Below are 12,826 nucleotides of genomic sequence, written 5' to 3' on the forward strand. Positions count from 1 at the left end.
CTCGAATCGAGATCCTTACTTCACTTTCAGATTCTGGAAGCAGTTGCACGAATCTTTAGGTACGGGTTGAATTTTAGCATAACTTTTTATCCCCAGTAAGATGGTCAATCAGAATGTGTTATTCAAGTGCTAGAAGATATTCTTAGAGCCTGTGTTATGAAGCTTGATGTTAATTAGGAACATTACTTGCCTTTGGCCAAATTTATCTATAATAACAATTTCCAATTAAGCATCCAAATGGCTACATATGAAGCTCTATATGGTCGATGGTGTAAAACACCTCTGTGTTGGTCAGAGCTGAGCGAGAGAAAGATTATGGGATAAAAATTGGTGTAAGAAACAAAAGAAAGGGTAATGTTGATAAGAGCTAGATTAAAAGCAACCTCTAATAGGCAAAATTCATGCTAATGTGAGCAGAAGGAAAATGAATATACTGTGGACGATAAGGTATTCTTAAAAGTCTCTTATTGGAAGAAATTTTTGAGCTTTGAGCTTTGGTTCCAAAAGGAAGCTAAGTCCCATATATATTGAGTCGTACGAAATAATAGAAAGATAGGGTCAGTTTCTTATCGTTTAGTCTTACCATAAGAGTTGCAAAATGATACATAATGTATTTCATGTATCAATGCTTCGACAATATCAATCTGATCCTTCCTAAGTGATTCCTATGGAAATAGTTAAGGTGTAACATGAAAGAATTGAGAAACAAACACATGCCATTGGTGAAAGTCCTATAGCACAGCCATAATGTAGAAGAAGCTACCTGGGCACCGGAAGAGACAATGAGATCTCAGTATCCTCATCTGTTTCAAAGTAAATTTTAAAGACAAAATTTCTTAAGGGGGAGAATTGTAACGACCCAATTTCGATGGCGTCGAAAAGTACAATTTTGGAACCTAATTTTCGTAAATCGAATCCGTAAATATAAAATAGGAATATTTGTAGAGTTAATATGAAAATAAAATAAAGATTGGTTAAGTAATTTAGCCAAAAAGGTAGTTAATTAAAGCTTAGGGAATAAATTGTAAAAGTCCAATCATTATTGAGTTTTAATTTAGAAAAGCGTTGGGGATTTATATAGCAATTATCTAAAGGACTAAAATGGTTAGTAAACCAATTTTACATAGTAGATGGTGATGATGATAGTTATTAAATTTATATGATTATAATTATATTAAATAAACAAGGTTAATTAAAACATAAACATGATTAATTAACTTAATATTTTATTAATCTAACTATATAAACAAATTGATACTAGAAAGATGAAAACAAAACAATCATCTTCACCAAGCTATTGCCATCCTCCATTAGAGAAAAAGAAAGGTGAAGGTTCTAGACGAGTAACGACATTTGTGGTTTGGACTTTTATGATTTAATATCATTATATATACATTGACATGTTGATTACATGAATAACTATTGAGGTAAGTTAATACTGACATATAAAATGATTCATATTGAGTGATATTGAATTTCAAGAAAATTGGACTAAATTGAATATAGTATAAAAGAGTGTGTGATATTTATATGTGATGTAAATATAGTATGCACTATGTTATGTGAAATTGGGCATATATGAATTGATGATGAAATGGAATGGGATTATGATATATAAACGGTTGATGCCCATGTAAACGTAATAGAAAGGTTAGGATACAGTTGGCATGCCAATAGGGCCATATGCGTATTTTTGTACAGGTTTCTTGACAATGTGAAGATTATGATCTGCCATTTAGGATCTAGCATTTTTTGTAGATCATCGAGTATTCATTATCTCTTCAGAAATCTTGGTATGGTGGAGGGATGTATTTGCATATGCATATGAATTTGATGCCTACGGGCTTGGTACTTCAGTGCTTTGGTGTGGTGTAGTTTATGCTCATATGAGCTATCTTGGTGTGGTGTAGTTCACTCACGTGTCCAAGTCCAATTTTTACTAAGATTGTATTGGGAGAAACGTTAAATTGAATTTTGAAATCGGATTATAAAATGTGAGTCGATTAAATGATATTTGAAATGATTTGATAGCTTGAAATGATATTACAAAAGCATATATGTTATATGAGATTATCAATAGCATGTGAATGATCATGCGAATCGATTAAAATGAGCCTAGGGGTCAATTTGAATATGAACGAGTCAATACACTCAAGAGAGGATGAGATCGTAAAACGAGGTTGAGTATACCATTGGCATATACTTATATACATGAATGATGAATTAAATTAACATGAACTACAAATGAAAGCGATTGTATTTGGTTATTAGAAAGTATGGCATGAAATGCATACATTGACTTGCCAATTGAGATAATAGATGAAATTGACATATGAGTTATGAATATATGAATTGAAATGGTAATATATGCATCATTAGAGGTAGAATATTAATATGATATGTCTATTTAGATTTGCTAATTGTGCCAATGTGTGGATTTAAGCATATGACATGAATAGGTGGAAATGAAATGGTTATGACTAAATCATCAATTGAATTTTTAGTTCATATTAATGTTAATGTTATTGACTTAAATCATGAAAGTACCACTGAGCTTTATCACTCGGCATACCCTTTGTTTATTCCATGCACAAGTATAAGTGAATCTCATGGTTACGAGAAGTGATCCAACATCCAAATCATGACACCTGACTCAATAATGTTTTTATAGTTTCTTTTGTTTCGAAAAATGGTATGTACCTAAGGTTTTAACCAATTTTGTATTGTATTTGGTCGTTCTGAAAGTCGGTTAATTCATGTTAATTTGAATCAAGATTTTGGTATCATTTGGCATGTATGGAATTGGTCTACCATTTGAAATGGCTAAACTTGAGATATTTAAACTTTGTTTTCAGTGTCTTAAATTTGTTTTAGTTCTTTTGGAAACAATCAGTCACGTCGCGACGACTGGAATGATGGAAATGTGAAAGTGTATAGAATCACAACAAGTAATAAAGTGACGAGTAAATGTCGAGTTATCGTACCTACCAGGACTGTGTAAGAAATTATTTATGAATGCAATTAAAAACACTTTGGTGAAGAAAAAATATTTTGATTTTAAGGAAGTGATTAAAAACTAAAGTTTAACTAAGTAAATAAAATAAAATAGAAGTTCCAATGCACGATTTCAGAAGATGATTTTAATAAAGATGACATAATTGTATTAGATTAATTATATTTCTTAACTTAATACTACTAAAACAATGTTCATGTTGTTACTAATAAATTCACGGCAACTTGTTAATTTGTTCACTATAGCACTTACAGACTCACTAAATTAACTAATCTCTTGAACACATCACTATGCCAATTCAAGCAATTAATTAATTTAGATAAGCAAGTAAAAGGTTAAGTGAGTTAACAATGTATACCTACATTGAAATAGTTTAATCATAATAATCTTGCCAATTATGCAAGGCTAATGTACCATTTAATACCGTTGCTAACTTAACCCCCAACTACCTTAGGTGAATAAACTTGCACTGATTAAGTATTGTGTCCATTAACTACAATTTCAACACGAATTAATAATTAATTCATTAGTTACCCTACAACGATAATGCAATATTTAATAATTAATTCATTAGTTACCTTACAATGATAATGCAAGATTAACTTAATCATGGTTTTACTTCATCAAATAATTTACCAAGACCTATAACAACACAAACATAATTTTAATAACTTAAGTGGATGAAATGCAATCAACCTAACACGAATTAAATTTAAGCCATATTAATTAAATTTAAAAAATTCACATAACAAGTATTCATATATGTGTTCATAATAACAACAATAAAATTGAAATGATAGGGACTAGAATGAAATCCGGTGTTTCTCCGAAACTTGACTAGTGTGCTCTGCTCCTCTATCTCCACTTGTTCTTGTTGAACTGAGGCTTCTACAAGCAATTGCGTACTGCTACCAACGGTGGTTGAAGGGCTTTTTTCCAAGAGGGTGAATTGGCAAGGGAATGGAAGGGAAAATGGAGAACAAAGGAAGGGTTTTGAAGAGAGCAAGTAAAAGAGAACTGTGAAGAATGAAGGTGTGAGAGGTGTGTTTCAAATTAGCAGCCAAGGGGGTATTCATAGGTGGGATAGGCTGCTAACAATAGAAAAAATCAGCAGCCATTAACTCCCCCCCATGGTCGGTCACACATGTGGCAATTTTGAAGCTTTCAAACATGCTAAATTTAGCTAGGGGCAAATCTACAAAAGCTTGATAAGTGGAGGGGTTTGATTGCAATTTCAAGGAAAATTAAAGGGTTGTTTTACAAGCCAAATAATCAGCTAAATAAGCTGATTGGGTCAGCATGTGGAACAGTATTGGGCAGCCCATTTGCCTAGTTGGATCAGTCTCTCGATTTTCCATAATTAGGCCTCCCTTCATAATTTAATTAATAATAATTATTTAACCCAAAATAAATTGGATTAAAATTAAAATTAATTATATTATGAATTAATTTTCATAATTTGGATAATCTTAGGCTGAAAATTAATTTCCTCGATGCTTCAAAAATCGATTCTCGGTTTTGCCCTTTTAGCAGTGTCTGGGAGCCAATTTTCACCCTTTATGCGAATCTATCGAAAATTAATCAAAATTTATTATAAAATTAATTAAAATTAAATATGTTAATATTTTAAGTACAATTTAATTATTTTATAATTATATTATATTTTTCGACAAGAATTACACCAAAACTGCATGAATTTGAGTTAAAAATGTATGAAAAAGTTTTTTTTTTTATTTCCACACCCCCAAACTTAATTCATTGCTCATCCCGAGTAATGCGCAAATTGAAAAGAATTTCTTGGGAGCACCTTTCAAAAATTCTTTCAGAAAAAATTCTTCCCAAAATTACGAATTTAGTACACTTATGCTCAAGAATAAAAAATTTGATATTTATGCTACTTAAGCATGCATATCGTTCAAATTAATCTCAATTATCATTGTGATAGCAAAAACAGGCTAAATGCGTTCTCAATAAAAACATGTTAAATCCCTACCAATTTGATTTTATTCCCTTATTTAAGATTAAGTTGCAATCATTAAGTTTAATTTATATCTTTCTATGTTGAACATAGCAATTTCTCTCCACTAATGTAGGTAGCACAGAAACTTGAATTAGTTGGTCTTTTAAATAGGTGGTAACGTGACTAGGCTAGGGGTACGTAAAAGATAGGTAAATTTAGGGTAAAAGCCCTAGACTCAGCTTGAATCGGACCTTCAGAATAATTACCTTCAATACACCAACTTATTTTTATTTCACATGCTCTTTTGTACATCTATTTCTTTCGAGAACATATGCTCTCTCTTTTTATTCTTTTCTTTTCTTTCTTTCTATTTTTTTTCACGAGCATTTTGCTATATGTACTACAATTTTTTGAGCATTTGATACTTCTTTTCAACTCCCCCAAACTTATTTTCAAAGAATATTCTGATTAGTACCAAGTCTAGTGTTTAGAACAATTTAAATATAATTAGGAGAAAAATGATGGCTAAATATTGCAAAGGTTCAAATAGAACTAAGTCATAAAGTCTCAAAAGTTGGGTTTCATGGGATAAAAATTCATCAGGGTTAGCTTGAAAGGCTCAAACGTCCAAACAAATGTTCTCTAAATCATTTTCAACATTCCATGTTTCCTAAGATTTCACCTCGAGAAATTACTAAGTTAATTCTAGAGACTTAAACTTTCATGCGTGTCTAGCTTTCCTAAGGAACTAAAAAATTTATGGTATGATTTACATACCTTATTAAGAGTACATTTATGTCACAATTCAGCTAACATACAATTATTGAAATAATAGAACTTTATTCATACTGAAGTTTAGCATACTTAACAAAACTTCAAATTTTTGGAAAAAAATATAACCTAATCAAAATTAAAAGAAAATTTTATTCTAAGAGGAAATAATTTCAATTATTCGATCCCCCTACTTAAGATGAACAATGTCCTCATTGTTAGATGTGGATAGATACTATACACCATGTAGGATTCTAGAAAAGAGGAGGTGAGTCAATTTGACTGCTTAAGTATGAAGCACTCTCAAGATCCAATCCTAATCATGTACATATCTATTGCCACACTTTGTACTTTACAACTTTGTTCATTTTTATTTATGATTTTCATCTCTTGTTTTATTATGCAAAAAATAAAAATCCTAATAGATCCTAATCCTACAATAACCTAAGAAAGAAAATAACATTAGGTAAAGATCCCCTTTTTTTATTTATTTGCAAATCCCTCAGAATCTGACTCATCTTTTGCTCCATCATCTTTTTTTTTGCATGAATCGCTTCGTTCCCTCTTCGATAGTGGACTCCATGGTTCAAATATAAAATTTGGAAACTCAGACACAAAAATAAACGGGTCATTGAATATTTTCATAAGAGTGCTTCTTATTGGGTCATCTTGTATTTTAGAATATCTCCAATAAGCTTGTTGCTACCACTACATATGTTGCATTATGTCCATCAACTTTGACATCTCATCTCGAAGATCCGGACGAGGTGATTGAGTTCTAAACTTTGAGGTTCACATGTCAGGTTCGGTTACTGGTTCCATTGGTTGTGCTTTATCAGGGATTTCAGCTGACTGCATTGGTTTGATCTTTGTGGGATATTCTTCTCTTCTTAAGGATCCTCGCTCTCTTCAACTCGTTACTGTAGAACAAAATCTCTGGCTATCAGATAGAGGTCCCAATCTGTGATTGTGCCCTAGCTATAACCTGTCTTCTTTACGTTTGCAAGAATTTTAGCTTTCAAGCAGAACATTGTTATCATAAAGGGAAAGTAAGCTGGGCCAAAACTTCTAGCGGCACAATTTCCCATTTCTCTTAGAATGATTTTTCCCATGTCAATGGTCTTTGCAGTTAAAATTGAGTATAATAAGACCATTCGCTCTAATGAAATTGTAGTCCCATGTGAAATAGGCATAAGGTTGAATTGAATGAAATAGAACCATACCTTCGCTATTGGTGTCAAATATTCTCTACGGCAAGTATGAGTTCCATTCTTTGAAACAGTCCACTTAGCACCTAGAACTGTAAGTTCCTCGATAATTTCTTACAGATTTTCAACCTCAGTATTTCTCATCTAGGAAGAATATTTATCATCTTCAAAATCAGGTAATTCAAAGAATCACTAATAGCGTTTGAGCTTATTGGTACCTTGATTCCTCAGAAAAAAAAATTTCCGTTAATTCGCTTGAGGTCAAATTCGCATAAAATTCACGAACAAATTCCTCATTTACACTAGGTCTTTTCTCATAAAACAACTCCCAATTGAGAGCTTCAGCAATTTGTTGAATGCACACCATGAAATCGATATAGTTGCTTTCTTTCAATGTAAAGCCTTTTTCAGGGTGTATTTGTTGATTCTTGAAAATGCTTCCGTATCTCGCTTTGGCTTCTTCACAGTGAAATTTGTTTTTGTGATTCTTAAAGTTAGACAGAGACACGAATTCTTTTGCGAGGTATGATTAACCTAAATATAAGATTGAAACAAATATTTTCTCAAAAATTCAATTAGTATAAAATATTAACAATTCAAAATAAATTGAAGAGTTCAATAATTAAAACAAATTAAAATTTAGAAGAAAACTTTCTTACCACCTTTGTATAAAAAATCAATAAATAAAATTAAAATTCTATATAAAGTTGATAATAATTAATATATATTATAATAAATATAATTATATTTTAGTTATTATCATCTTATTTATTAAAATTAAATTAAAAAATTTTATCTAATAAAATGAACCAGACTTTATCCCGTTCAATTTTATCCCTCAATAATGTTTTAAGCACTGAGATTGACTCAAGAACTACCTCCCCTACCTTGAAGTTCGACAACTCTATATGGAAAAACTTGATGAATCATAAATGGACCAGACCAACGTGATTTTAACCTAACTGGAAAGAACCTTAATCTAGAATTGAATAACAAGACTTGTTGACCTGCTTCAAATTCTCGAATTTGAATGTGCTTTTCATGCCATCTTTTAAGACTTTCCTTGAATAGTTCAGAATTCTCATATGAGAACATTCGAAACACTTCTAACTCGTTGAATTGAAGCATTCGTTTCTCTTTAGCAAGCTTATGATCCAAGTTGAGTTGTTGGAGAGCCTAGTAAGCTTTGTGTTCTAACTTCAAGGGCAGGTGACAGGCTTTCCCAAAGACCAACCTATAGGGTGACATCTCTAAAGGTGCCTTGTATGTTGTTTTGTAGGCCCATAAAGCATCATTTAGTCTTTTGGACCAATCTCGTCGATTCGAACAACCGACCTTCTTGTTTATGCCCTTTATCTCTTTATTCGCCAATTCAGCTTGCCTATTTGTCTACGGATGGTAAGCTGTGGCAACCTTGTGCTTCACTCCACACTTATCGAGTAACCATTTCAACCATTTGTTCACAAAATGGGACCCTTCATCACTGATGATAGCTCTCGAGCTTTCAAACCTTGTGAACACATGTTTCTGCAAGAACTTCATCACAATCTTAGCATCAATCAACGGATATGCCTCAACCTCAACCCACTTAGAAACGTAGTCTACTGCTACCAATATGCACTTGTGATCGAAAGACGGAGGGAAAGGACCGAGAAAGTCAATTCCCCAAACATCAAATAATTCTACTTCAATGATGTTTGTTCGGGGCATCTCATTTCTGTTGGTAATATTTCCAACCCTCTGCCATCGATCACAACTCTTTACATAAGCATACACGTCTTTAAATAGTGTTGGCCAAAAGAATCCAACTTGCAATACTTTGGCTGCAATACGTGTACCTCTGATGTGTCCCCCACTCAAAGCTATGTGACAATGATATAAAATCTTGTGTAATTCATCTTCTATCACGAATCTCCTGATCAATTAATCTGCACACTTTTTAAACAAATATGGCTCTTCCCAAAAATAATACTTCACATCGTGAAGAAACTTTTTCTTTTGTTTATATGTCCTATAAATCGGCATCAAACCATAAGCTAAATAGTTAGAAAAGTCAGCAAACCAATGGGTATTATGGACATGATATACCCTAAGTATGTGCTCATTTGGAAATGTCTCCTGAATGGGTATAAGTGGAGATGTGACTCCAATCTGGATAAGTGATCTACTACTTTGTTTTCTTCTCCCCTTCGATCTTCAATTTTTAGATCGTATTCTGGGAGTAGGAGTACCCATCGGATCAATCTCGGCTTGGCATCTTTCTTGGCAATTAAACACTTAATTATCAAATGATCCGTGTAGACATTCACTTTGGTACCTACAAGATAAGATCAAAACTTACCAAAAGCAAACACAACAGCAAGTAACTCTTTCTCTACTACCATATAATTCAACTAAGCTCCCGTCAAAGTCTGACTTGCATAGTAGATGGGATGAAAAACTTTTTTCCTTCGTTGGCCTATCACAGCTTCTATAGTGAAGTCACTTGCATCACACATCAATTCAAATAGCAATTCCCAATCTGGTGTGACGATAATGAGTGCTGAAACTAACCGACTCTTTAAATCATTAAACGCTTTCAAACATTCTTCATTAAAGTTGAATGTTTTGTCCTTCTCCAATAATTTTCATAAGGGTTTAGTAATTTTGGAGAAGTCCTTGATAAATCTTCGATAGAAATCGGCATGACCCAAAAAGCACCTAACACCCTTTATAGATGTTGGAGGTGGGAGTTTCTCAAACAATGCCCTAGAACAATACCTTATCATACCATGAAATGGCACTTTTCCTAGTTAACTTCGAGGTTTGTTTCTTCCCATCGCTTTAGTATCTTGGCTTGATTGGCTAGGCAATCATCATATGTATCTCCGAATACTGAAAATTCATCCATAAACACTTCCAAATACTTCTCAACCATGTCAGTAAAAATAGACATCATATATCTTTGAAATGTAGTAGGTGCATTACATAAACCAAATGGCATGCGTCTAAATGCAAATGTACCGTACAGGCATGTGAATGTTGTCTTGTGTTGATATTCTGGTGCTACTGTTATTTGATTATACCCAGAGTATCTATCAAGAAAAAAGTAATAATCTCACCCCACGAGTCTATCCAACATCTAGTCCAAGACCGGCAAAGGAAAGTGGTCTTTCCTAGTCGTCTTGTTCATCTTTCGATAATCGATACAAATTCTCCATCCCATAACCATTCTAGTCAGTATTAATTCATTATTCTTATTCTCAACGATCGTAATACCTCTTTTCTTTGGCACCCACTGGACCGAACTTACCCACGAACTATTTGAGATAGCGTAAATTATACCTGAATCTAACCACTTAATGATTTCTTTCATTACTATGTCCTTCATGATGGGGTTCAGTCATCGTTATCCATCAGTCATCCCTTTCTCGCCATCTTCTAGGATGATATTCTGCATGCATACAGATAGACTAATGCCATGAATATCAGCAATGGTCCATCCGGTAACCTTCTTGAATTGTTTCAATACTAGTATGAGTTTCTCTTCTAGCTCTTCAGTCAACTTTACTGAAACAATCACAGGAAAAGTAGAAGCGTAACCTAAATAAAAATATTTTAAATGTGAGGGAACTACCTTCAGTTCAAATTTAGGTGGCTCCTCAATTGACACTTTTGGTTGGGCATAATCCCTATTCTGTAACTCAAAAGATTCAAAGCGGGATTGTGGATTTGATTAGCTTCTAGAAAAGCTAAGTAATCATCCTCCTCTACATCACTTAGAGGGTCTGATGTCAAAATTTTCTCCAATGGGTACTCAACTTAGTTAAGTTCCTTTTCTATGATTAATTCTTCTAACTCGGATATTGTAGAACAATCATCAACTGTGTCAAGAAATCGCATAGACTTAAAAACGTTAAATGTTACCTAATCGTCCTGAACATGTATAGTAAGCTCTCCCTTTTGCACATTAATAAGGGTCCTTCCAGTTGCTAGGAAAGGCCTTCCTAGGATGACTGACACTTCTTTATCTACTTCAAAGTCTAGAATAATAAAGTCGGCAGGAAAAATAAATTTGTCTACGCGTACCAATACATCCTCAATTTTTCCTTCTGGATGTGCTAAAGATCAATCCACAATTTAAAGTGTAACTGTAGTAGGTCTCACTTCACCTATCCCCAACTTTCTGAATATGGACATGGGCATCAACTTGATGCTTGAACCTAAATCGCATAGTGCTTTACCACAATACGTTGCTTCAATGTTGCAAGGTATGGTAAAACATTTAGGGTCCTTCATCTTTGGGGGTAGTTTGTCTTCAAGATATGCACTGCATTCCTTCATCAAGGCTACCGTCTCAAATTCTCCAAGTCTTCGTTTCTTAGATAGGATATCCTTCATAAATTTGATGTAGTTCGACATTTGTTCAAGTGCTTCCACCAACGAAATGTTGATATGAATTTGTTTGAGTATGCCTAGGAACTTTTTGAACTGGAATTCTTGCTTTTTCTTCTGAAGTCTTTGAGGGTAGGGTGGTGGAAGATTCTTTACTTGAACTGGTTGATTCGTCTTCTGTGGCAATTTTGCATCTAATGAAATTGTTAATTTATCTAAATTGATTGGTTCCAAAATTACCTGATCGGATTTTGCATATTCTAGTTTTAGTGAAGCTGGAATTTCAACACTCGGTTGAACTTCCACTGAGTCTTGAGCACCAGCTAGCTCTTCTTCAACTTCGACAATGTTGGGCTCTAATGTTTTTATGCTCCTCAATGTCAATACTTTACAATGCTCTTTCCCTGGATTTCTTGGGTTTTTCGTATCACTAGGCAGAGCACTTTGCGGTCGGTTCCTAAGTTCAGTAGCAAGTTGACCAACTTAATTCTCCAAATTCCTTAAAGTGGCATCATTCTTTGCCATATATGCCTTCAATAGGTTCTTAAAACTATTGGAAGGTTCAGATTGAGTTAGTTTCTAAACTTGTCAGGTGAAAATAGGTGACTGGGTCAGTCTAGGTTGGGCGTAAGTGTTACTGGTTCCAACCCTTGGTTACTCCAGGAAAGGTTTGGGTGGTTTCACCAAGATGGGATCTAAAAATTGCATTGCAGTCTTTGCCTTCCTCAGTTCTGATTACCCATGTAATACACGGATTTTAGGTTCGATGGACATTTTTCAAACAAATGTCCTTCCCCACAATAAACGCAAGCTATATTTTCAAATTGATTGGGTGGCTGAGCTGCAAAATTATTAAACCCATTAGTTATAAAATTCTTATGTATTGAAAAAATCAAAGATACCTGAGATGCTAGTGAAGTGAGAGCATCCACTTCATGTACTCCAGCAACTCGTCTTTCTGATGCTACCCAGTTAGTTGGCCATTGATAATTGTTACTGAAAATCCTTTCAATGATTTCATAAGCCTTGTTATAAGACTTAGAAAGGAGAGCACCGTTAGTAGAAGCATCTACTACCATTCTCGTGTGAGCATTGAGACCATTATAGAATGTCTCAAGTTGGATGCAATACGGGATATCATGATGAGGGCACTCCTATAATAAGTATGTGTACCTTTCCCATGCCTCATACAAGGACTCGTCATCCATTTGTTGGAAAATAGTTATCTTGTTCATCAACTTAGCATTATTGCTAGGCGGGAAATACTTCATGAGGAATCTTTCTGCTAACTCTTGCCAGGTGGTAATTGAATGTGGTGGCAATGAGTTCAACCAGGCTCGAGCTCTGTCCCTTAGCGAATAGGGGAACAAATTTAATCGTAGTGCATCTTCGGGTACTCCGGCTAACTTGAAAGAATCATTCACCTCCATAAACAGTCTTAAGTGAAAGTGAGGATCTTTGGTAGGCATTCCACTGAATTGACCCACTGTCTGAAGCATC

The 12,826-nt window shown here is 33.9% G+C and overlaps 1 non-coding gene across 1 annotated transcript; it reads left to right on the top strand.

Moving 5' to 3' along the window:
* The first annotated feature begins 12,460 nt into the window (after positions 1-12,460).
* LOC121214152 (small nucleolar RNA R71) lies at positions 12,461-12,567 on the top strand. Its single transcript, XR_005909739.1, has one exon. It is a non-coding gene; the product is annotated as a small nucleolar RNA R71 (small nucleolar RNA).
* The last annotated feature ends 259 nt before the right edge of the window (positions 12,568-12,826 follow it).

This window comes from Gossypium hirsutum, chromosome D01 (assembly GCF_007990345.1).
Source record: "Gossypium hirsutum isolate 1008001.06 chromosome D01, Gossypium_hirsutum_v2.1, whole genome shotgun sequence".
NCBI classification, from domain to species: Eukaryota; Viridiplantae; Streptophyta; class Magnoliopsida; order Malvales; family Malvaceae; genus Gossypium; species Gossypium hirsutum.